This window comes from Aythya fuligula, chromosome 11, assembly GCF_009819795.1.
Source record: "Aythya fuligula isolate bAytFul2 chromosome 11, bAytFul2.pri, whole genome shotgun sequence".
Classification (NCBI taxonomy): Eukaryota; Metazoa; Chordata; class Aves; order Anseriformes; family Anatidae; genus Aythya; species Aythya fuligula.
The window spans coordinates 3,501,403-3,527,944 of record NC_045569.1 but is presented as its reverse complement, the minus strand read 5'-3'; the positions used below and the strand labels follow the sequence as shown (position 1 = coordinate 3,527,944).

At 43.8% G+C, this 26,542-nt stretch overlaps 1 protein-coding gene and 1 long non-coding RNA gene across 2 annotated transcripts in view; both read left to right on the top strand.

Annotated features, from left to right (window-relative positions):
* The first annotated feature begins 5,059 nt into the window (after nucleotides 1–5,059).
* On the top strand, nucleotides 5,060–8,459 carry LOC116493716. The gene is made up of 3 exons (XR_004253784.1): nucleotides 5,060–5,320; nucleotides 5,912–6,430; nucleotides 8,033–8,459. It is a non-coding gene; the product is annotated as an uncharacterized LOC116493716 (long non-coding RNA).
* Nucleotides 8,460–15,170: 6,711 nt separating this feature from the next.
* The window catches only part of RFX7 (regulatory factor X7), a 53,211-nt gene continuing 41,839 nt past the window's right edge, over nucleotides 15,171–26,542 (top strand). The window contains exon 1 of the mRNA XM_032194722.1: nucleotides 15,171–15,213. The gene's annotated coding sequence lies outside the window, so the exon portion shown is untranslated. The remainder of the gene's footprint in view (nucleotides 15,214–26,542) is intronic.

Here is a 26,542-nt window from a genome sequence, read left to right as displayed (position 1 = left end):
CCGTTTTTCATGTTTTTCTATCCTGTATGTTATCTTTATGGCAGAGACCACCTTTCGTACTGATCCTGTGTAGACTGGAGTCTTTGCAATGTGTTTTGAAGGAGTTGTAGACACAGAGTAGACCCGAGCTCATTACCTCAGCTTTCCACCCTTGCAGTGATACTTGTGGCTAGGTGGCTTTAACCTTAATCTGAAAATACCTCGATGTTACTGCTGCTGGTTCAGCTCCCTGAGACCCCTACTCTGGAGACAGTTCATGTGAAAGCTTTTGTGTTTTAGGTCAGCTAGTACCCAGACATTCATCACAAAAGCAGGTAGAGTAGTGGGAGAAATTGTAAGAAATGACTCCTTTGGTTGAGGGAGAACAGCTGAAGAGCAGAACCCACATTTCCTTGTCAAACACCAAAGAAGGCTGACAATGCAAATCTGTTCCCACATAAGCACTGTCTGAGAGTAACAGCTATCATGCCCAAATGTCAATGGCATATATTCAGGATAGCCTCTCCTCAGCAGAAAAGCAACATTTTGGTGCTCTTTCTAAATTTGATACCTGCTGCAAATGTTGGATCTTAAAAGCCGGATGTGGCTGAACTCTCTGGCTAAGGCCTATTCTTTTATTTGTTCATACTTTGACCAAAGGATTACACTGACAGTTTCACAGGATCCAAAATTGCATTTAATCTGTTTACAGAGCTACATACCTGATTTGAATGTGAAAGAAGGAAATGAAAGTGACTATTTCTATGTCATCTGATATCTGTTCACAGGGAGCAGAAATTACTGTCTAGCCTTCTTCCCCAGGAAAGCCTACCCGACTGTGCCGTGTAACTGTGTGGTGCTTGAACATGCAGTATAGCCACACAAAATACCAAAAAAAGCACTAGCGAGCTGTAAAAGGACTAATGCACACAAGTAGAGTTACAGGAATTAGAATAATCCCTGCATGACCATAACTGAAGGTAATTTCACTTGCAGTTGTCAAACTGAGCTAAACTGGCAACCAAAGGAATGTGTATTTGTAATCCCTAGCGGTGCACTTGCAGTAAAAGAGACTCAGGCATGGCACACTCAGACAATATCACCTCTTCCAAATTCACTCAGCCTGTGCAGTACCCTGCACTTTTTCTCTTTGCTTTTTTTGGTCACAGCTCACACATCTGTGAATCATTCAAGGGGAAATTTTGAGAGATGCTATGTGTCAGGTCAATCCAGGTTCATTCACTGTATGTCCTTAGAAAGCCAGAAATTCTGGTGTGTAAACAACGGGGGAGGGGAGAGGAAGGTTTAATAAGACAGCCAGAGTTGATTTTTTCTCTACATATTGCGTAGAGATATTTGGTTTTCTGATTTGCACTAAACTACAGTTGTATTTTCTTTAATTCAGTTATACAAATGCAGAAGTCAATTAATATTCCTGCACTGTGTGTTATGAAGAATGCACAGAGAAAACCTTTGTTATTTTTCTGCTGCTAAAGGAGCTGTTCAAGTTAAACCGTATTCCTCTACACAGCAACAGCAAAGTAAATGACAGCATTAATTCAATCCAGAGTGCTTGATAAATTGAGAGGGGTTGTTTACCTAGTGTATTAAAAAGTCTCTTGGGATGGATTTTATTGTGATCTGCATAGTCATCCATCTTCCTATACTGTCTGTGCTCATGTTTGTGAGTAAAACATATACAGTAATTTAGCATTCAGATAATCCCACAGCTATAATCCAGACAGAGTTAGCTCAAATTTTTCCAGGATTTCTATTATCTAGATTTAGCAGCGTGGTGTTGACTGGATATTTTAAATTGCCGCAAATGCTTTTTTCTGCAATAAACAACATATTTTGATGATCTCATAATTGAAGCTGTGGATTCTTCCTGGCATTAACCACATGAAAAAAAAAAAAAAAAAAAAAAAAAGTATCTTTGTGAGGACTGTGATTGCACAGCTGGAGCATGGTTTTAATGGATTCCAGCTATTTGACTACATACTATATAAGATCATACAATGTTTATGCGAAAATCAATGTAAAATGTTCCTTCCCTGTAGTAGTGCAGGTAATCTGAAGAATGTTCATCTCCACAGATCATCTATTTGAAAATGAACTCAACTGCTTCAATTTTAATAATGTTTTGCTACACTATATTTTACAACATAATAATACAGAGCCTGGCTCTTTTATAGCACTTTCAATAAACAGATTGGAGAGCTTTTATTGTTTTCAGTTTCCTCAGACAGAACTTCTACTTTTTCTCATTCAGCAGTTCCTAGGAAACAAGGGAGTCCAGGAGGAGGGAAAGCATCATTATCTGAATGAAATAAGGGTATATTGAAGTCCAAGTGCACTGGATACCTTTCGCAGTAGACCACCCTTTGTAGTAGGTTCCTCTGATTAATTGCAAATGTATTCAAGGGAGCAGAGCAGACATTGTTGAGAGAGTCCAAATATGCTTGTACCAAAAATGCCAGACCTCCCACACTTGCTAGCATTGGTGGAGCTGCAGGAGTAAGAATGCTTACTTATGTGGGAGATTTTGGGGAGGGAAGTGTACTGTGGAGAAAATTTTAACGCTGCTGTTTTTACCAGAGTAGAGCATCTGAACTGAGCAGGACAGGGCAGTGCATGCAGTGTGCTGTGCCTAGCAATTCTGTTGTAAATGTGAAAAGTACATTATTAACCCTAAGGACAGATCTTTTGGGAAGCGGCTTGTGCGCACCTGGCAATACTTTGATGCTAAGATTGTCTATAAGTGTCTGAGAAATTCAAAAAAAGCAAACTATATGAAACCCTTTGTGAGATTTGGGATGCCCTGAGTCATACTATTGCTCCCCAGACTGGAGGATTCAGATGCAAGTTCACTGGGTAAATTCAGGTATGCTCCTCCTGAAACCATTGTGCTGTGTTTCAGATACCTTCTCTGACCATACACTATTGCCAGTCCTAAAAACTTTAAAAATCTTAAAAGGGGTTTTAAATGTGAAAAGAGAGAGAGGATGCTCATGTAATTGCTTGTGATAAAGCTGTTGAAGATACAATACTTTGCTTAGTCCCCAGACTTCAGGTTTGCCAAAACTATGGAAAAAAAAGAAAAAAAAAAAAAAGAGAGAGAGAGAGAGAAATACACCACATATATGTGGCAATACTTTTGGTTTCGTACTTGCTGTGAGGTATTCTTTGCTGTAAATGCTATAGTAATTGGGTTTCAGATGCAGCAGTGCTTACGTACTTGCAACGAAAAAGAAACTAACAGACCATTCACTCGCCTCACCCATCTGCTGCCCCTGGTAAAGCAGTGGGACTTCTGCTGTTGCGCTAAAGAGAAAGCCCCGACTTCTGGTGAGAGAAATATTTATGCTCAAATATCTATCGATATCCAAGTTGCATCCCCAGTAAGTCAGAACTATGAAACTGTAAAGCCAGTAAGATGGAAAAGCAACCCGATAGCCCTTAAACTGCTCTTTCTTCCTGGCAGTGCCTGGGACACCAGTTGTTGTCCCGGTTGAAACAGTGGTTGGGAGTTTTCAAGCCCCAATTCTTTCCTGAAAATAATTTCCTTAGACCCCTAAAAAGTGGTGTCAAAACCATAGATGAGCAGATTTAAAAATAGCTCTGATATTCTTATGTCATAACTGCATCTTGATTTGAACAGAAATTCAAAACGATCTTAAATTTTACAATCAGAGTCTAAGGAAGTTGCAGATGTACCCACAGGCCTTCTTGTTGCTACACATAGGGGATTTTTTTTCTACCCTATTATATCCTGATCCCTCTTTCAGCAATTACTTTGAACCATGCTAAGGACACTTTTTCTTACTCCATTTAGATTCTCACTTGCTAACGCAAATGCATCTTAAAATATCATCTTCCCAAGTTATTAGATCCAGAGCTTGATGCTGCATACTGGACTAAGTTGAAGCATCAGACTAGCAAAGAAAGACCAAGACATGAAAGAACATCATGTAAATATTGACATATTGTTTTTATGACTAACCTATGATTATTCTTTAACTTACCTATGCTTTCAGAACTAAAGGGAGGAAATTTGTATAGCAGAGCAATGTTTTTCTACAAATAGTGACTAAATACTATGAGTATAAAACTTTCTGTTCAAGCAATCCTTCAAAAAAAAAGTTTAGAACAACAACAAAAAAATCTTACAGTGGGGTGGATCTGCTATGTTTAAATGTCACATCACTATTTTCTGTCTGCATATGCCATTTGAGATTAAGTGCATTGTGAACAAAATTTAAAACATCGTATTTTCTAACTATCTACCAAGCCATTTACAGTATTTTGTTTCCTTTTTAACAGATTGGTAGTAACGAGGCTCTGTATCTCTGCTTTGATGGTGTTTGTCCTCAGAGATGGTTGTGCCACTATATCATACGCTATAAGCTGCAGCAGCACAAATAGGGCAGAATTTGGGCCTGTAGCATCTAGTTAATTGCTCTGCGTGCCTTCAGCTGAACTGATACCGTTCCGCCCCCTCCCCTACCTCAGTGCCGGAAGAATAAAGCAACTCAAAGTCAAACTAGTCAGTTGCTGTAATTCTGGAAAGATTTTTTGTGCAAGAAGTTGCCAATTGCACAATCATCCATTTTCTCATCAAGTTGCAAACAGCCAGAAGGTACCAAGCCCCTCTCCCTGCATTGCAGAGTGAGGAATCTCAAACATCGCTTTGGTAGCTGTGCCCTGCTGTTTTAACCCATTGAGGTATTTTCTAAAGATGCTCTTATTTCCATGTGCTTGGCTGGTGTTATGGTGACCATGAGTGCATAGATCAAGTTACTGGTATGGGAGCAGCCTTGCCAGGAAGCCAGAGGGCATATTCAGTGCAAACTGTTTTTAGAAGCCTAAATAGGCACAGCTCTAAGTTGGGTGCCTGCTATGTTAATAAAAGGACTAGACATTATTTCTGGCCAACCTACCTCCTGAATGTGGATAAAACACAGCCTGTATTTGGGAAAAGGATTGGTCCTGGGCTGATATCACATTTAGCTATCTGGCCCTCACAGGACTGTGTAAATGGCAGTATCTTAAACTTGGCTTAAACGGTTGGATTCCTCAGCTTGAGTTCTGCCAGAATTCAGGGAGAGGACTTTGTTAAAACCTGAAAGGAGAAGTAAACAAACCTCAACCAAACAAAACTGCCTAACGTGAAATTTTAATTAACAGAATGTGATCAACTCACTCTACAGGTTAAAGTGAAAATGAAGAGCAGAGGGAAAGCTGCCCCTGCTCCCTCTCTTACTGATGTTGAAAGAGATCTCTCTTCCTTACTTCCTAAAGGAAAGAAAATGATCTGCCGCAGGAAAATGAAGTTAGCAAGGTGACCTGATTTATTTATTTTCTCCTTCTTGTTTGTAATGGTAGTGGTAATAAAACACCCAGGTCTGAAATGTGCTGGTTTGTAAACTGAGCTGCTCCCGTAGAGCTTATTCAGATTAAAACTGCTGAAAATCTCTGAGTGCTATCCCAAAGAGTAAAATCCATGATTTTATCCATTTTAATCCCCACACTTTGCTCCTATGCTCAAATTATATCAGTTGTAAACTGGGAGCTTTTATCTGAATTTCTATAATTTCACACATAACGTTAATTAAAAATCTATTTAAATATATCAGCCGTCTCTTGGGTTCACTTTAAAAATAACAGAGGACATGAAGTCCTCTCTCATATTGATGTTTATACTTTGGTCTATTTTTCTTTTGAATTGTTAGAGAAATGTTAGAAGCCTGAGAGTCTGAGAACGGCTGTTTCTTGGCTGTATGTGGTATTGATTTGTAAGAGCAGTGACATTGTAACTGTTAAACTAATTAGAAGTTTTGGCAATAAACTGTTAAGACATTGATAAAGCATCTTGATAAAGGATGCCATTCTTCTCCTATCTAAACTGATTTGCTATTGATTTTTTTGCTAGGTTGAGGATCCAACCCAAACACATTGGTTATGACCGCAAAGATTGTTGAGTACCGAGAAGTCTGTGACCACCGCTGCTGACTCATTCACTGCCACACTCATCTGACATGGGAGCCCATGCCTCCCCTCCCACCCCCATTCACAAATTATCTGCTCATGGACTGGGTTCCCTCAAAAGCTATCTGGCTTCATCCCCATCTCAGTGGTACCTTTCTGATACCTTGATTTTGACTCTGAGCTAAACCCATTGCCTAGGAAGGGTAAGTGTGAGTTCAGCCAGATGAATTATGAGCAACATTTTCTTTTCAATTTTCTTGTCTCCAATCCCACAGAAGATTATTTTAGTCCAACAGAATACAATCCTGTCCTTCAGGTAGATGAGCCAGTCATTTTACATCAGCATGCAGTGTAATTATCCTGTGTGTTCCCTATAACAGGTATTCTACTCAGAGTTTTTTTCCACCTGAAATCTGGATGTGCTGCTGACTTCAGGATCACATAGTGTGAACTTTCTGCAAAAGTAGGTGAAGGCATTAAGAATCTAGACCTCTGTATAATGTCATAAACAGAATTAAACAGTCTCTCATTTCTTACATTGCACCCTGATAAGAAAAAATAATGTGCATGCTCCATTGAGCTCTATGCTGGTGAGGAGAACTCCGTGTGAAGTTTATAAACACATTCAATCCAAGTAGATAACATGACTATTTTTTCCCAACTTGATTCAGATTATTAGTCCCCAAGTCCTCACTGAGTAATACGGCATTTTTAATTTATGCTGAGGAAGACTTTTCAGTGGGATTATTTGCAAAATAAGACTTTGTCAGCTATTAGAGATGGGATCATTGCAGAGTTACTAACGTTTTGTTGCTACTTACCACAGGCAGCACAAATCTGCCTAGCATCTCTGCTAATTATTTAGATTGTAGCAGACAGAAAGTTAATAGAATTGCTATTGGAAGAATTTGTCGTCTATTATGTAGTGAAAGTGATTTTGATCTATGAGCAGTGTTGGAAGGAATCATCAGTGCAAAAACTCAACCCGGATCTGTGTGCACAATTTTCTTGTCTTGCAGGAAGTAGTGGGAGTTCACATGTGAAAAAGAACTGTTCACAAATCAGTATCCCTGGGAGCTCTCTGAATGACTTTCCCTGCACTTTGTGGTATTCTGCAAAGAGAAATATCCCCTTTCTTCTTCATGTGCCTTTTTACGGCACAAACCATTCACAGAAAGCCACATGTGTAGCAGTTCACACTGGTTCATCTGCAGAGGATGCAGATTAGGATCAGGTACAAAACAAAGGTTCTAGTCCATAGCGGTGACTACAACTACTATCCTTAAAGCAAAGGTATTCTCAAAACAGTCTTCATTGTTAAGTGATAGGACATGAGGAAACGGTCTCAAGTTGTGCCAAGGGAGCTTTAGATCAGGAAGAATTGTTCACAGAGAGGGTGATCAAGTGTTGGAACAGTCTGCCTAGGAAAGTGGTGAAATCCCCATCCTTGGAGATGTTTAAGAGGTGTGTGGACATGGCACTAAGTGACATGGTTTAGCATTGAGACTTAGTAGGTCAGGCTAATGGTTGGATTTAAAGATCTTGAAGGTCTTTTCCAACCTAAATGGTTCTATGATTCTATGATTAAAGTCTTTCCAAATTATAGTGTGATGAATGCTTGGGAAGCTTTTGCCTTGCCTTTAATCACAGCTTAACTGGAATCATGAACAGTTTTCATAATGAAGTCCACAGCTTGCAAAAGATTTGTATACCAAGTGTATGTGTAGACCTTGTTGTTCCAGATAGTACTTCTTCCTTGAAGCATGCAGTGACAAGCTCTTCAGTATGTTTATTACTGTACAACACCATGAGCCAACTAGTGTTTATTACGGGCTGTGCATTGGGTCAGTGCAGAGTTTCACCACAAGAAGGTACATTCTAGATGGATTGTGCCTGAAGGGCACTATCCCTTATGGATCAACCCAGTGGGGCGAAGAACCTCTATCTTAATAACGATGCACCGAGCTCCCACCTCTGCCTCAGGGGAGAGTAGGTAGAGTGACAAGTCCTGTCTGTGTACTTCCCAAGCACAACCAGTCTTGATTTGTACTTGGTCTTTTTCCAGAGCTCTGGGATGGAGAAAATCCTACTCATGTCATGTCTTACTCCATATGGCTGCGCTAAAGCCAACTTCAATTACTGCTGTGAGTATTACGTTGAGTAATTAAGTCTATGTAATGCCATTATATATGCGTGCATTGCACCTATGTTCTCAGAGCAAAGGTGCATCCATAAATATAGGTACCAGACTGCTACATACGTAGAAGAGAAATGGTATTTATTCTACATTAATTAATGTTGCATGCAGATTTTCCCACCTTTTTAAACATCTTGAATGCCCATTTTTAGACTCTAAATGTACACATTGCTTTGACAACTTACCATTGTAATCTATCTTCTTTCAACATATGTAGCCATACTTTGTTAATTTAAGTACTATCTTGCGCATCCTCAATCTAAGTGCCATTATTGTATTTCTGTTTCTACTTAAATAAAAATAATCAATTGATTTAATCAATTTCAATATGGAATGCAAGTAGTGGTACTCCCAGGACTCCAGGGAGTTAATAGGTCAAGTTTGACAGGAGTCAGGTGTGCAGGTGTTGGCTTTATTGGTCATCGCCTTCATTTATAGTTTGTTTTTTCTTAGCTGCTTGTTTCAGATTAACATTACACATTAAGGATAAAATGTGGCCACCGCTGGGATTTTACTGTTCAGAGTAACTTGTTCAGAAACATTGCTTGAGATACGCAGTCTTTGCCATTGTATTCTTCCGCTTGAACATTTCTGCCTTAAGACTACAGTTATACACAGACATAGCTAAAAACAAAAATGCAATGGCACTATCATGGATATTAAACCCTGTTGCTTTAAGGGGCACCCTCAACAAAACTAGGCCAAAAACTTGACCTATTTTAAAATACATGGCAATCTGTTCTTTTAAAAAATCATTCACACTTCATTGAGTCCTTCTCTCTCTCTTATGCCATGAAAAATACCATACAGTAGCAACATTCAGAACTCTTCTGTCTGTACAGTTTCCCAAACATGTATTGCAAGCTTAATTCTCCAGTTTGACAATTTAATTTTTCTCCATCACTGATCTTGAGAAAGAAACCATCTTAAATACTAGCAAATGCGTAAATTGAACTAATTAGCCGAGCAAAATGGCTACATCAGTACACTCTCTCCCTGTTATTTACTGTGATGAACCCATTTGGCAACCAAGGTCTTAGGATCCATACAAGATTTTTGCTTCTAGGGGCTTCCATGTCTTGAATTTGAAAACTGGGAGCAGCGAGCCATATTTCTCAGTTATTTTGTAGTTTGAAATCTGGCTGTGAAACTCTATTTACTTTGTGTTGGACTCCTGCCAGAGGAGGCCTGGTTTTAGCAGATGGTCGTGGAGTGGATGCCAGACGTTTCCTGCTGCATCCTGACCAGGCACTGACAGCAACGCTCCTGGGCCCAGGCAGTGCTGCCTTCAGCAGCCACCGATGCTGAAGTTACAGTGACTGCTGGCACAAATGCTGTGAAGAGTTGCATGATGCAGGCCTTCGGGCTAAAGGCTGTGTGGAGGAGAGGGTCCTGACAGCTTGGAGTGTGCGCACGAATAGACATGGTGCTTGGAGGTGGTGGAGCTGTGCGCCAGAAGACAAGCAGGAGGAGAGCTGAAGTTTTGACCAAAAAGAACCGAAGTGTTAAAAACAGATGGACAGGAACCAGTAGCGATGAGATGAGTACTTAGATCTTAGGCAAGACACATTACTGTCTTGTTGGGAACTTGAAGAAGAAAGAGATGAGATGAAACACGAGGCTATGGCATCACAGTGATGTGTGAGGTTATCTGTCTGCTCTGTGAGCACAATGTGCAGGTAGTAGTTTCCTTTCCTTTCTGGGGAGCAACTTCTCTGAGAACAAAAATCTTGAATGTGTCCTCAGGCTGGTGTTTGATCTTTGAAGACACTTCCTGCTCACCAGATGGGGAATCAAAGGACAACTGCTGTAACCACAAGCACTTGGGTTTCACTGGATCACTGTCTTGTCCATTTACATACAGGAGAAAATGCAAACAAATTTCTCAGGAGGCTGTAGGACTTGGAAATCCTCCAGAATTCCTTCAGGCAGCAATTAAGACATCCATCGTTTATTTATTATTGCAGCTCTTGGCCCAACATAACTGAAATTGATGGTTTCTTGGGCTATGGCCTGTGCCACATGGCTCTGAGTCTGGGGATTTGGTGCTCTCCCATCCTCTCCTATCCCGTCTGGAATTACTGTATTACCATGTTGTGCAGTGAGCTTCTCTGGGTCACATTTCTGTGCAGGTGGCCACCACTGCATGCAGCAAGGCAATTCGCAGGAGGTGCTGAGCCCCCGCAGACAGGGGCTGACCCAGTCCTTGCGGTCAAGCCATTTCAGGCAGGCAACATTTACTTTTGAATCCTCCTGCCTTTCCAGAATACTACTGAATCTCAAGAGGAAAAGAATTAAAGACTGAGGTGTTGTTTGCTTTGTTGCATGAAACTTGCATGCATTTCTCTCTCCTTGTCTTTGATTTTGTTAGTCTCCCTAAAACTGAGCTTCTGGGTCAGCATGAAAGACAGCTGACAAGACTGTCACCCCCCCATCTGCATAGGGGTCTGACTAAAAATATTTTCACCCCTAACTTTTACCAGCAAGGTTATCAAATATTCAACATAACTGAAAATGGAAAGATGTCAGTGCAGAACCTGATTCAGTTAAGTATCAAACTCTGGTATTTCTGTCAGTGACAACCTCCCTTCCTACTTATCAGCCTTGCTGTAAAGGGCAGTCCGAATCATTACTTTCATGACCCACTGTCCCTTTTTAAGTAGTTTTCTTAGGCTGCAGTAGTTAGTGCCTATTTCTTCTTTATTGATGCCTTGCAGCCTGAAGACAGCTATGTGATACATAGGAACACCATACTCATAACTTTCTCAAACTCAGCACCTGATCCCATTTGAAATTAAATTGAGACAAAGATTTGCCCCAGAAAACTTTACAGATGAGGCAGTCTATGGAAACAAAAAGTTTCAAACTGTCTGTATCATTGAAGAACTAGGACGGACCTTGGGAATTTCATCAGGTTATTGTGACTTCCAGGATGTGAGTGATCTGTATGGTATCCCAGCAAGACACCACACTCCTTGTCTGGCCTGTCATGGTAAGCTATAGCCAGGCCTGTGTGAACCTAGACCCTCGGTATCTTGCTTCTGATGATCATCTTAATCTGCATGGAGTAAGGGCTGCACAACCGTTCCATTAACATCTTACACACACTGCTCAGATGCTGCAAGAACCAGGACAGTTTGGCAAACTCCTGGCCAAGCGGGCTATCCTTCAAATTCAGATAGCCCCTTTGTCACGGTGAGGTTTGAGCGCAGCCCAGTTTCTCCTGTCAGTTGATGTGACAAGAGTTTGAAGATTTTCTAGGTAAATTAGATTTTTTAAAATAATTGAAAACATAAAAGCTAAATTACAGATGAAAATTGGTTAGGTGTACTATTAGTTATTGCACTCTCATTTTACTAGTGCTACACATGAATAGAGATAAGAAAACAGTCAGAACTGGGGGGAGATGTCTTGGGCATAGCTCAGGAGACCTGGAGACAGACAACTTTAGGGAGGAAGAGTTGCAAAGAAGGCATCAAAATGGGGTTCAGTTGAACCAGTGTTTAAAGCTTTTAGGAAGTGCCTTTTTTTAGCAAGGTTTTAAAGGCAGTTATCCTCACAGAATTTGTTTTATGCTTTTCTTGAGGATGAAGATAGCAATATTCCATTATTTATCTGCCTCTTACCCTCAGTGTAGTCTCTGAATGTGCAGGCCTCTCCTTGGCCCTGCGTTGGACACAAGATGGCAGATCTGTCGCTATTGACAGGAAACGGGGAAGAGCACTTGCCCCTCCGTGCTGGCTGCTCAGCAAGGGCAGCAAGATGTTCATTACTCCTTGAGAGCACGAGACAGTACATTCCCCAGCTGGCAGAGACAATAGGCTCCAGCACGATAGGCTTCCAGCACTTCTGAGTTAGAAAAGACAGGAATTTCAGCACTAATACAAAATCATCCCTTTCTAGATGAGCAAAAGCTGTCTGCAGAAAGGGAATGTCTGGAAACAGAGGCACAAGACCAGAAAGCCCCTATCCTACCTTGTCTGAGTTCAGCTGCTGCACTCCTTGAAAGACATTTGGGAAATGGGAAAGTAAAAGTAAGATTCCAGTCCTGCAAATACTGTTCAGGTTTCTGACATGCTTAAACTTAACCACGTGCTTTTGTTTACAATAAAGGGACCTAAAATTAACCTCTTTATGTTTTTATTATTATTTATTTTTATTTTTTATTGTACTGACCAGGAGCCTCAATCTACATGTCCAGCAAAACTATTCAAAGCTAGAAAGTACAAGGGCTGCAGTAGAGGGTTGCAGTGGTCCTAGGTGGATATTCCTGGAAGGTCTTCAGTGCTCTGTCAGCTCATCTGAGAACAGGTTAGTCTCTTAGCAGTTAAATAATCCTCCTCAGCGTCTTCAAGTTAATTGTGTCAGCACAAGCTCCTCTTTGTTTAAACAATTATTCTGGATCTATTTCTTCTTTGTTTTAGTTGTATATTACCATGTAAACTGCATATAAGAAGCTGCCATTTTTCTTTCATGCATTTTGCAGAGGTACAAAGGCCGTATGAAATACAAGGCAAGTTCAGCTGGTTGTGCAGGAGCCAGCTAAGTGGCCTCCATTTATTGGCCTACCTAATACATAAAGGGAAGAAGCCCTCATCCAGTGTTAATACAGGTGTATAAAAAACCTGGGGCAAACCTTGTGCTTTATGGGAATGTGAGAAAAACACTGCAGTAGAGTTATTCCTAACATAAAAAAAGCTTTTGAAGAGCAGAGCACAGCCCTCTGTGCTGATGCTATTCTATTCTATAACAGACCTCTCTGGATTTTGTCCTTTAAATCTTTAGCAGCAGTAACTCCCATCGGCTGAATCAGTCACGGGGGAGGCTCCAAGCAGGCCAAACAACCTGAAAGATAGTTTATGCTCAGGTAGCACAGGGGGCAGTTTGCTGTGGCCGTGTGCCCCGGGCAGCTCTCTGGGGCACCTCTCCTACCCAATGTGTGCTGTGCAGTCCCTCTGGTCATGCCACCAGCCACCGGTGACCTTGCTGGAGCTGGAGCATGCCCCCTTTCTTGCAAGATCTGGCTGAAAAAAACTGTTACATTTTTCTTTACTGCTAGGTCTAAAAAGGAAGTATTTTCTTTACACCCAATTTTATTTGGGGCCTCTGCGTGTTCCATCAGAACTACTCAAACCCAGCAAGCAACAGAAATGGACTTATAGCTGAAAGGCTTCACATCAAAAAAGCACAGGAAAAAGTATTTAAAAAAAAGGTGAACTGATGGTGAGATATGGGAGTACAGAAGTAGCTTTTGAAGCCTAGTGACCACTTCCACCACAAAAATGCAAGCTGGGAGTCTGGCCCACTTAATTAATTTGGTGCCAATTTAATCACATTCTGCCCTAAAACACCAGGTGTGATTACAGGGTGGCAGTGGTGGTGCTGTGGTGCCTGTGTGTGTCCAGCGCAGCAGATTTTACAGAGTAGATGTGACTAATTTCTTTTTTGGTCATCTGACGCCAATACAGCTATAAATAAGTATGATCACAATTTGACGTTGCTGGGAACTAAATTCTCAAGGAACTAAATAATAAATATGTCTTCCAACTGTTGGTTTAGGCTGAAAGCAACACTGAAATTACATATATTTTTTTCGGTTTATTGTAATAGTCTCTGGTCCTGCAACCATGATGCACATCTGTTGAACCTTATTCTGATGTGTGGGCCCATCGATTTCAATTAAGGGGAGATATGCATTTGCTCGAATCTTTTTAGGGCTGGGATCCAAGTAGGTTAAGCTCCGGCTCAGATTTCACGGGGTCAAACAAAAGATCTCAACAGAGGCAACCCTGACCCTGTTGATACAATTTGTATTAAGTGGAAACCAAACTAGAAAACATCACCAGGAACACCTTTGTTTCATTTTACCAGCTTGCAAGTGTGTTGATGTAGTTTTCCTTGCAAAAAGCAGAATAGGTAGGGATTTTGAATCGATTGCCTTTTTGTTTACTTCTGATTACAATTTTTATCTTTCTTCTCTTCTTGGATGCCCTTCAGAAATTTCCAATTAAAGTTAAAAAAAAAAATGCTTTTAGTAGAAGGGAGGAACAAGAGAAAGTCGTTTTCGTAATTCTGAGGAGAGGTTTTACGAGGAGCAGAAAATCACCATCCTTGGCACAGCCGCTGATGACCTTACTTCGCAGCAGTGGGAATGGGAGCGGAGATGCACTTTTTGAAACACTTGCTTTGGGTGGTGACACCGGCATTTTCCAATACCGGCCTCCTAAATCGCACAATGCCGTGTGTAGGTAGCGCTTTACCAGCTGCGTTCAGGCCTGCATTTTCTGGGAGCGGCGTGAGCCGGGCAGTCACCCGCTCACCCTCAGGGGCAGGGAGCGCGAGCACCCATCCCTCAGCCCCGGGCCGAGCACCCGCACCCGTCCGGCGCTCCCTGGGGACGGCACCGGGGCTGGGGCTCCCCTGGGGCCCCCCCGAGCCCCGTCCCCGTCCCCGTCCCAGCCCCCCCCGGCCGCGGCCCGCCCGCTGAGGCAGCGCCGAGCCTGCGCACTGCGCGCCCGGCCGGGCAGGGCGGCCGCGGGGCGAGGAGCGGCGGCGGCGGCGGCGCGGGGCGGGCCGGGCCAGGTGCTGCGGGGCGGGGGAAGCGCCCGGGCACCCTGCGCCGAGCGGCAGCGGGAGGAGGAACGGCAGGAGGAGGAGGAGGAGGAGGAGGAGGAGGAGGCCGGGCCGCCATGCGCCGTGCCGCGGGCCGGGCTCGCCATCCTGCGGCGTAGCGGCGGGACGCGGCTCGGCTCCCCGCCCGTGATGTCCCCCGGGCGGCGGGGGAAGGCGACTGACGCGAGGGCTGCGGCAGAGGCCTAGTGCCCGCAGCGGGCAGCGCCGCGCCGCCACCCCGCCCGCCCGCCCGGCCCGGCCCCCCCCGGCCCCCGCCGCCGCCTCGCCCCCATGGCGGAGGAGCAGCAGGCGGAGGGGCAGCCCCCGCGGCGGCCGCCCGGCACCCCCGCGCCCCCCGGGGCCCTGCCGGCCCTGGTGCCCGGGCTGCAGGGCGGCGAGGCCAGCGCGCTGCAGCACAAGATCCGCAGCTCCATCTGGTAAGGGAAGGGCCGGGGGGCGCCGCGATGGGGGCGAGGGGAGGGGAAGGGAAAGGGAAAGGAAGGGGGGGGGGCGCGGCCGCTTTGTGCTCCCCCTCCCCAAAACACAGGTGTGCCCCTGCCCGGCTGCCAGCCCCGCGCCTCGTCACGTTTTGGTGGTGTTTATTTCTTTGATTTCTGCCCCCCCACCCCCCCCCCCACGGACGGCCCCGTGCGCTGAGGGGCTGCCGGGCTCTGGGCTCACCTGCTGAAGGCGTTTCGCTGAGGCGGCGCCTGGCGCAGCCCCTGTGCTCGCACGGCCACCGCTCGCTTTGGGGCTCGCCCCCCGGCGCGGCGCGGTGCTGCATTGCTCGCTGCAGAGCCTTGCAGCACGAGGGCATTTTTCCAGCCTCCTCGTGCACCCCTGCTCGCTGAGTTTTTCCAGGCTGGCGATCAAAATGCAGTTTTGGCCGAAACTTGTCACGATGGCTCGCACGTTACTGCCCGGTAACCCGTCCCTCCCACCCCCCAATTAAATAAAAACTCACAGAAAACCAGCGTTTCGCTTAAAAATACTAATTCTGCATGCGTTTGGGGTGAAGAGATGAATTGAGTTTAACTTGCTCTGCAGAGGAAATATTTTGTCATTCCCCCCCCAGCCCCAATCCACAAGAGGCTACCACCTGCAGTATTTACATTTTCTGTATGCTTTTAAAAGCTGCTTTTGGCTGAGGGGGCTGATACAGCATTGTGAAACTGGGGAATTGTAAATATAGGTTACTCATCATAGATCATACTTTCCATATATACGCACCGTGTATATAATATGGCTAAATACGTGTGTTCATCCTAATAAAAACATACTGATGTAGCGTGCATCTCAATTGATACTATAGTTAGCTTTTATGTTTTGAATCCGTGTGGCTGTCAAAGAAAAAAAATCCAAGTATAATTTTCCCTTCAGGTTATTTTACTGAATGGCATACTGAAATTGTGTCTATTGTTTGGTGGTTGGTTTTTTTTTAGAATTGAAACAGTAAGCGATAATTCACCCGTCCTTAATCAACACTTGCTACCTTTTGTTTTGTTTTGTTTTTTTTCTGCAACATGACCTAGAGAAGAAATACACACTGCAGAATTTCCTGTCTGTTTAGATCATGAAATCTTCACGCTGTCCTAATTTATTACGGTATTTTGTGACGTCCTTTTTAGATTTTCTTCTCTTTCCACGAACGTGCTGTTTGGAAATGAGCCTTAGAGAGCATGTTTACATTACATTCAGATTAGGTATCATGTCCAAGTTGAAGACAAAATGGCTACTAAGCAAAACCTCCCCTTTTATTCTGGGCTTTCTTTTCAAGGAAAAAGAGCGCATACGTTAGCATTTTAAATGAAGATTGCTTATTTGATTCAGGTACACTTGATGAATGGCCTGCCTGCCTGTTCGGTACAAAGGAATGCAGAGTTTTACCCGATGTGAGTGGCTCGCCTGGTGCCAAGTGCCTGTGACCAGCAGAGGTTTTGCCAGCACCTTGCAGCCCTGTCTCCTGGGGTAGTTTCACAGACATTCCTCCCATGAGCGTGACCTTTCCTCCCTGGCTACCTGACAGCTCTCTGCACGGGGCTGGAACTTCCCTGCCACTTTCAGACAGAGTCAGTTCCTCGCAGGTTTTGCTGCAGAAATGCAGTATTTGGAGATCAGGTCATTTCTGCAACATAACCTGTTCTCTGGCATCTCCAGAGCTTTTGTCTGTGACTGCTCCGAGTTGTGTGTGTTTCCCTATTTCTGTATTGCCGTCAGCCAGACCTCGTTTGGAGCTCGAGTTCTGTGTCAATTCGCGCTGTAGTGTAGATGCAGTTGTTGTTTTTGAGGAGCAAGGCTGAGGAGCATTGCCAGGGACGTCGTGCATCCTGCACCCAGAGAAAAGAGTGGCAAGTCGCCTCTTCTGCAGTTGCAGTCCAGGATCTGTTGTCCTGTTCGGTAGGAGCCATGTGCTGGTAATGAATACACAGTGTGAGAGACTGTGGGGAGGGCTTGTGAAAATGGCAGAGCTCTGCTGCTACCAGAGCTAGGTGCAACGTGCAGAAGAGCTTCCTCTTTTCTGCTTTCCCTTCTCTTCCTCCCCTCCTCCTGTGCCTTGCCAGTTGTGTGTGCTGGCCAGTTGGCATGCCGGAGTCCTCGTTTCCTTCCCCAAGGATTTAGCACACCTAGATAAGCACTCGTCTGGATTTATTTTTGCCTCTTTTCTCACAGGCGTTTGTGTGCACCGAAGGGATATTTTTAGTTTTGTTTTGTTTCTTTAAAAAAAAGTTTTAGTCTTCAAAATGTATTGTCAATGAAAATAGTGGAGCAAAATATAGCAGCTACTGAGCTACTGGACTTGAGGCTCACAAACAAGTCTGTGCATGTCCTTCCACCGTACAGACAAATATAAATATAGTATGTGATGTAGGCCTCAAGGGGGACAATGAGTTATTCAGCATTTCAACTCATACTTAATTTATTCTGTTTATTAGATTAAAATGGAGTTTGACAAAAGTAGCTCCAGTAATTGTGAACATGCAGAGTCCCTTAAAATCAAACAATAGGTTAAGTCCTGCTGGTTAAAACTGAAGGCCCAGTCAGCATATGTGCTGAAGATTTTAAAATGTGCTTGGTAGGAGTCCAGTCTGGGCTTTGTTTTGTTTTCCCTTCTATATAAAGCGACTATGAGTGTGGACTGAGGAAGGGGAGAGAAGGAGTGTCTTAGCTGTGCGTAAGAACAGATCGGGAAGCATTTGTTCACGTTACAGCACCGTGCACAGATGAGAGCGGGTGTGCTGCGCGCTTGCCGCCGATGAATTATTTGTAGCCAAACCCAAGTGAAAAGTTCATCGCTGCCTCGCTGTGTTTTTCCTAGCTGCCCCACTCGAGCACATCCAACCCCGCCGTGTCTGTTTTTGTTCGCGTTAAGCGTGTGACTTGCTCAGACAGTCGGACGTGTTCTTACGGTGTCGATGAAAAGGACAGAAATAATATTAGATGTCTTTTCCCACTGACGGATTAGAAGTCTAGTCTAAGAAGAATACGTCTTTGCGGAGCCCAGACGACCTGATTAATGTCAGTTTGGGCGGGTTCGTGAGTTGCCCTAGTCTTCCCTGGACACTGGGCCTTAATCTGCCTGTTTGTATTTCCCTTAGATTCATTTTCGAGCTTTTATATTTATTAATAGCGTTTTGTGCAGACGTTGGAGCCCGAGGCGGGAGAACCTCCCCAGTCAGCTGTCTGAGCATATAGACTAATGGGGTTTCAATTATTTTCTTGGGGTGAGGGTACTGTATTTACAAACATGTGATGTTTGTATGGGATATTTCTGTACCCAGACAGATGCTGGTGAAGACCGAGTCTACTCCTTATCACATTAAGGTGCCAAAAAACATCCTGTAGCTGAAGGCAGCCGGTAACGTACCTAAAGGAGCATGGCACGAGGACTGGGACAAGGAGATCCCCGGGGAGAAAGGTGGTGGCTGAGGTTCTCTGCTCCTGCTGGGGGGGATGAAAAGGACCAACAGCTTCAGGCAATTTCATCCTTTTGCTCACTGCATTAATCACAAATTCAGTCCATAGCTATGAGAACGGAAGAAATGGATGGGTTTGTTTTCTTGATCACCGTTGCAAATAACTGGTGATGGCTCTTAAATGAGTACTTGTTTACTGGTGTACATAGTAATCTGGTGCTTGTGTCTGTGTGCGAGCTGGTCCCGCTTGCTTTCACTTAGCCAGGATCTCAGCTCTTTGTCCTAAAGGCATCTGTTGGGATTTGAGTGTCGTAATTCTGCCCCAGAGATTAATTTCTCACCTCCCCGTCCCCAATATCTCCTGTGTGAACCGTGCTGAGGACTGGGCAGCAGTTGCAAACTCCAAGCATTGCTTTTCTGGTCTTTTGAACTGGATGTGGGTGTAGGCTTCAGATCTGTAATTTTTGTCTTCAAATCCCTCCCCTAGCTAGAAGTTGTACTGGAAAACCATGTGAGCTGGGCCACATAGTGCTAAATTACGTGGGTCTAAGGCCCGGTTTGTCTCCTGTTGAAGGGGCAGGAGGAGGGAAATTGTGCCTCGGTGAGTTCTGGGCTTTTTGTATTGAGCTGGAAAACCAGATTCGCTGAATTGAATATCACTATTTTCTAATTTTTGGGAAGTGCCATTCTTTGTCATGACTTAGGTCACTCCTGCTCCCGCAGTTGCATCTCTCACTCCTCGTTAGTTTTTGTCGGCAAGGGTGCGTCGCCACTTAGGCTGCTGGCTTAGTAAATGCTCCCCAGTTTGGGAAATGCCATTGAGGGTTTTCGTAATAGGAATTACTACTTATTTGTGTGGTTGGGTGAGTGGAAAAAATGATTGACAGTCTTAATATTTTTAACAAGATACCTGACAATGAAGAGGGAAGCTGAGAGCGTGTTTCAGGCTTTGAGAAAATGTGGCTGCAAACACCTTTTTGGTAGTTTTCTTCTACAGTTGAATTTCCCATAAAACCCCTTATGTATATTTTTTAAGATTTTTCTTTTTTGAGCCAGGTTGGATTCATCTATAGACTAATCCATCTGCTTGTACAATTTTTCAGTTTTCTGTAGCTTGAGAGAGGAAGACGGCGAATAAAAGCAAAAGAAAAAAAAAAAAGCCTCTACATTTTGTTAAACGGTCTATTGAAATTGTGTGGAGAGCTGGAGTTCCTGTAAGTGATTACAGGCTCTTCCTGGTTATTCTGTGCCCCCAGCCCAGAGAGCACCAAGCCCTCCTTCCTTCTGGCCAGTTCACTGCTGAGGATGTAAAACAAAGTTTTTGTAATTCTTTAATAATAAAAAAATCTTTAATAAAAGGTTATTGGTGAGTTTGAGGAAGAGCTAAAATAGTTGTTGACAAATGTACAGGCTACGCTTAATCCAGTAAGTCTAAGTAACATCAGAGGTGTGTTTAGCCCCTTGGAAAAAGTAATTCCAGCTCCTCAACTGAGAGGTGTTGTGAAACTGCAAATACTTCTTGTCACTAACTCAGTTTTCCCTGTCCTTATGGTCTGTTGTTTGCAGGTGATTGTGAGACTTCCCTGTCCTGAATGTATTTCCCAACGTAGTATATAGGCAGTGAAATACACAGGCAAAAACTGAGCTATGGACCAGATTTTAGAGTAGTTCTGGGTGATTTCAGGAGAGGTTGGCCTTCCGTGGACAGAGCACCTAGCAGCATCTCATTCTTCTTCACGCTCTGCTTCCTCAAATGGGGAGGGACAGGCAGTGGGGTTTGTTACACTCGACTCCTTCTGTTTCCACGTGCATTGCTCGAGGTCGCTCCCGTGTTGCTGTTGCAGAGAAAACCACGCTTGGAAGGTGAGAGCCATCTCCTAGGGACGCTGTTGCCATAAACCCATTTGTCTGATCATTTTCTGGGCCTGTTTCTCCTCGACCATAAGCAAATCCTGAACAGTGCCAGCGTGTAACCATCTGTGGTGTAGATCTCTTGAGGTGGGCTAAATAAAACCTGCGCCTTTTGGGGGGAAACCTTCCTTTTGGGGGAAAGCTCTGCTGGAAGAATCCCTTCTCCCTGCAGGGGCTTGAAGGAAGAGTTGCCCTCTGCTGCAACGCCCCCCTTGCTGTGGAGAAACCCTTCCTCCCTCCCCAACCCGCCGGGCACGCGGCGCTCGGTGCCAGGGCGCTGTGGGAGGAGCAGCAGCTTGCCAGAACGGGGCACGGCCACCATGCTGCTGGAGTTTCTAGGTCAGCAGGTGTGGAAGCCAATTTGGTCTGCAGGCATTTTTACAAGGTTAGAAAATAAACCCGAATAAAATGAATGCTGACCTTTCGGTAACCTTTGGAGAATGGAGTTGAGGTTTTATTGAATATCCTGGCTCTGAGTTGGGTGGAACGGCTTTGCGGAGAGACGAGCTCTGTAAAGCTGCCTTTAGGAAGAGTGGGGTTTTCGCCCTTGTTCGTGGGCTTTGTTTTTCTTTGTTCCTTGAAACAATAGGATCTAATAAAGTATGTGGGGAGAAAAGCAGTATTCAAATAGTAAGACTCGGCTAAGTTCTACTGCTGTTCATTTAAAATGCATAGGAGCACGTGAAATTGTTGACTTCACAGGACCAAACATACGCAATTCCTTGTTTCAGCAGCGTTTTCCTTACCACCACAGGATGTCTCGCTGTTGAAGCAAGTCAGACAGTGTGACATTGTGGTTTTCAGGGTGGCATTTGTAATGAGTTCTTAATAAGCACAGAATTGCAGGTCTGTTACCTCAGGCCTCTGCAGGTGGGTTGCTTGCAGTTTGAAGCAATTGTGTGTGATTTGCACGTGTGTACACCGTGGCAGGTAGGAATCCACACTCAGAGCCATCCCCCAAGTTTTCTGAATGCTCTTTAAAGGAAAAATAAAAATAAAAACAATACAACTGGTTAAGATGTCAGTATTTCTCAGGTTTGGGTGATCAGATTTATACTGAAGCTCTGATTAATCTTTTTATTAATTGGGGCTTGGGGTGTTTTGTGTGTGTATGTGGTTGAGCACAGGGGTTGAGCTTAATGTTTTTATACAGATCCCATAACTTATGTATGTTGCCTTCTCTTGTTACTCCACTCTGCAGCTTGCCAAACAGAAGTATTTGGAGAAGGGCCAGAGCTGCAAAATTCAGATCACGATCCAAATTTGGATTTTTGGTTCAAGTCTTTCTAATATCTAATATTGCAAAGCTTCATATATAAAGAAGAATCTCATTATTTCAAAATTCAAAGTAGGAAATGGATGTCACTTCATAGCATTCCTCTAGAGCAGTCCAGATAGAGTGCTGGACTGCATGTTTGAAAGATTATTGTTGGATGATTTAAAAGGTAAATTAAGTAGATAAAATTGCAATGATCTGTCATCCAGAAAGAGCCCAGACAGAAGGCTGGCACAAATCAGTTCTTTCAAGCCAGTGAGAAAAATCCCCTAAATACATCTAAAAATTCCAGAGTTGTTGGAATGCTGTCTTGTGCTCCTCAGATCTATGGGAATTTTAAGATTTGGTTTTGTTTTGAGTGGAGTTAGCCGGTATCTCAATTTTAATGCTTTCTTGATTTAATGGAAAAAGGATTATCTGTCATCAGGTAGGGCGCTTGTTATCGGTTGCTGTACCATCAACAAGCTCTCAGTAAGCTGCCAAGTATTTTCTGGTTTTGAATATTTAATCATTAAGACAGTGGAAGAACATTCAAAACTTCCTGAATGTTTTCCCTGTTGCTTGTTTTTAATCGCTCCTGGTTGATGCGGTGACATTGTAGCAGTGGAAGGGCAGGGAGGCTCCCCTTTCTTGCAGCCCTGGTAGCTGGGGGTGGTCTCTGCTGGTGACCCCCGCTGCAGGAAGCCAGGCAGAGGGGACCTGAGTGGGTGAGAGACGTGCGCAGCTCTCCTTGTACAGCCGCTTGGGATCACACCTAGTGAGTGGTGCAGGTTTTCAGCTGAGAGCAGGAGGGATAGGCTTAGGGTACGCAAACTATTTGTAGTGTAAAATGAATTGCATGTGTTGTTTAACAGCCTTACAATACCCAAGTCTTGCTTGCTGTGTAACATGTAGTATTAGTTGGAGTTGGGTTAGTTGGCGGGGCTGGGGGGCTGTTGCTGTATGTCATTCGGTGAGAGCTGGAAATGACCCCGGAAGACAGGGTGGATTCTGGTGGATTTCTCCTGAGGCTCCCCACCCCCAAAGTGGCCATTTAGAGAGGGATAATTTTAAGTCTGTTCTTCAGTACAGAAATTCAATATAATGTGCTCTCAGCGCTGTAGGAGCAGGTGAGGATGGGAACCTTTTGCCTGTATTGCTTTAAATATTTTTTCTTTCCCTTTCCCAATTCCTAAAAATTCCCAAGTCACTTAGGAAACAAACAATCCCTAGTAGCTGGGATTAGGTTTAAAAATCTGCCTGAATAACTAGCTTACTTTTTTTTTTTTTTCATATGAACCAAGTTCTCTTTTTTAACATAAACAGGTATATTTCTGTGCTTCATCGCCTGCATTAGTTCTAGAAAATTGAGGTGTGTTTTGGTTCCACCTGTCAACATCAGACTGTGGCTTGGGGCTGCGTATGGGCTGGCTGAGTGCTTACAGTGGGCTGTAGATGTATTAACGTGAGCTGGAGCACCCGTGCCACCTTCATCATCTTGGGTAACAGCACATTTTAAGCACATCTTCTGTATTTAATGATCCTCCGGTACAGCTGCCGGAGAAGGAGCTTTTTATTTTGGTTTTAGTTGAACCCTGTATGGTAGCTATGGTCAGGAGCAACTTCCTGCTTGCTGAGAGTGCGTCGGCTGCCTGCTCGCTGAGCTGAGGCCGTCACGAAATTCAGCTCGGGGGTGAACTTGGGGTACTTTTGGTGTGTTGAGAGTGACAGTCTCCTGGTGTGGCTTCTGTGTAAAGGAGGTTGACGCGGTGGACACTGTCCAGGGTTTACAACGTGGCATCATTTCAAGTTTTTATCTTGTCCTTACATATTGCTGAGGTTGCATCAGCTGTTACCTTTTTCTAGCAGCAGCCTCTAAACGTATTGCGTGGTGAAAGGCGGGGCTGTTGCAGAGTGGGGGGATGCATCTAAGGAGGTGTGTTTCTCAGGATGCACCCGTGCTCCTCCAGAATGACAGATCCTGCAAAGCTTTTCCCCGGAGCTGGACGTGGACGGTGTCGCCTACTGCTTGTCAGGTACTTCAAGTCTGGGAAGAAAATCTTGTTACTGGGGAGAACTCGTTTATTGAGGCATCTTTGTATCTCCCCTTAGAGGAAATTTGTGGTTTAATGTCAACGTCCGTAATGTATGGCTGTCCTTTTTGATGGATAGTCTCACGGGCATGGAGGCAATCCATATTTCTTAGTCAAAAATTCCTAAGTGCCAGTAAAAAGGTTGTTGGGACTTTTGCCAGTGGAAAAGTTGGATTGCATTGGACAGGAGGAATTCCAGTTCATTACTTTGGTTGCCTATAAAAGAGTGAATTAACTTATTTTTAAAGCTGTCAGCAATACAGACAAACTGTTGGAACTTTTTTCTTAATGTGAGGTTGCCTGCAAGTGTCTGCCTCAAGAACATCTCTTAGACAAAAAAGAATTAGCTTGTGACTGAGGTGTGCTGGATTATAGGATGGGCAATTTGTTCTTCATTTTCCTCTGCAGCTTCTTGCCCTTGTTTGGAAGTCACCTGGAAACACTTGGAGTATATAATAGTCTTTGTGACTTCTGTGTGCTTTCTCCCTTCCTCTCCAGAAACATTGCCACACGGAAATACAGAAGGCAGTTTTTCAGTATCACAAGTTAACAAGTTTTAAGGTATATTTAATGCAGTGTTTCTGTGGATGGAATTTTAACTCCTGTTTGGAAAAACAGTGAATCCCCCCGCCTCTAGTACCACGTGCTGTTTTTATTGCCAATTCCATCAAGCAGCTTGGGCGTGCGTTAAGGTTGTGGGAGAGCTGGGCACAGTGCTGCTGGCTGGATGCTGACGAGCAGGGCCTGAGGTGTGTGGAGGCAATCTGAAAGTGGGACTTGAGGTTTCAGCTTCAGGGTCAGACAGACGGCCATTACACAGGACCTTTTGATCTTTGGTGACATTGATGTGCAGGGTGTAGTTCCTCTGGCAGAGCATGCAGGCATCTGGTGCTGCCCCGTGAGAGGCCCCCCTGCAGGACGGGTACCTAGCTGAAGCAACCTGTCTTGATTCTGACCCAGCATCATCATCCACCTACTCCTGCAGTCTCCTACGCTGTGGATTTTGTTGTTTCATCCTTCTGGCAGTGTTTCTCAACAAAAGGTAAACAACCACTCTGCAATTCTGGGGCTGGGTTATAGGAAAGCCCATAGCTGCGGGTAGGGCCCTGTGACGTCTCCTGCTTCCCGTGTATGGAAGCTGCAGCTCTTTCTACTGGGATGAGAGGGTCTGAAACAAAGGCCAAAAATCATTTAACCTTGTATCCAAGCTCTGAAATACAGCCTTCTTTTTATAAAGGATACATAAAAAGCTTGCCTGTCTCCTTTGTTTTTATTTATTTTTATTAAGTCTGTATTTTAAATGAGAAGCTGTGTTAGGGACTACAGTTGCTATTAGTAGTCATGTAAACTTATGAGGCGGTTGATATTTAAGAGTCAAATTAACTTGCTGTCAGTAATCACTAGCAGCACACCTGGCACCCCAGCGTGCTTAAGCATTGGGGCAGCTTTTGGCTCCAGGAGCCTGTTCGGCAAAGGTACATTTGTTAATGCTTGACTCTGATGGTCCTGTTCAGTGATGAACTTGTTAAAAGTTGAGAAATTAATTGGCAGCTGAGAGAAGAGTGTATTTGTCTCTTCCATTCAACAGGTGAGTGAAGCGGGATTGTCACATCTAGTTCCAAACACGTCAATAGGGATATTCTGAGCAGAAACCATTAATTGAATTCAACAACTAGAGAGAGCTTACTGAGTCAAACTGGAAAAAAAAAAGGCATCAACAAATGTGCTTAAGGCATAAGAAGAAAGACTTTCTTTTTACAGCAATTTGGAAATGTTGGCTTCTGTGTGCTACATTGGGCAAAAGTTTGTCTAAATGCACTTTATAGTGAATTATCAATTAAAAAAACCTATCTTGTAAATTATCATTTTCTTATGCAAAAAGTGCTAGAAGCTGACCGTGAAGATTTATTAACCTATGTAATTAAGTTCCTGATCCATGAATATATTCAGACAGCTATCTCTGTACACTATAAATAGTCAGTTTTCCTGGTTAATGAAGGCAAAAAAAACCTGTTGTACTATTTACAAGAAAAATGAAATCCACAATTTTTTGTTCTTCTATTCAGTGCCATTGAGTTTAAGCTGTCCCTCTCCAGCTTTCATTGCACATATTCCCACGGACTGCATCTCTCTTTTCCATTCTTTTAGCTTACTTCTCTTGGAGGGATTAAGAACAAGGTCCCTGTACCATCGTGGTTGTACTTGTTGAAGTTGGTGAAACTTGCAGCTAAAATAAACTAAGAAGTTCAATCGCTTGAATGAGTGGAAGCCCTGTTTCTGTAATCCCAGACACATGCCTATGGACTTGGATCTTGCCTGGCAGTAGCTCCAGATGTTCAGGGTGAAAATATTTACCGTGGGGAAATGTTTTCAGTGCAGAATCTAGTAATTGTTATTTGTCTATTCAGAGTGATTCTTGGCACTTCAGAGAATTTCATAGTTACCACTGAATACTTCAAATACCAGTAGCTCTATGTCAAATTTGGCTCAAGGTAGGAGCAGGAGATAGCTCAAGTGCATTCTTCTGGAAGACATGGGCCTACCTAAATTTGTCAAACTCAGGTGAGGTTGACTCAATTAGTTCAGCTACTCA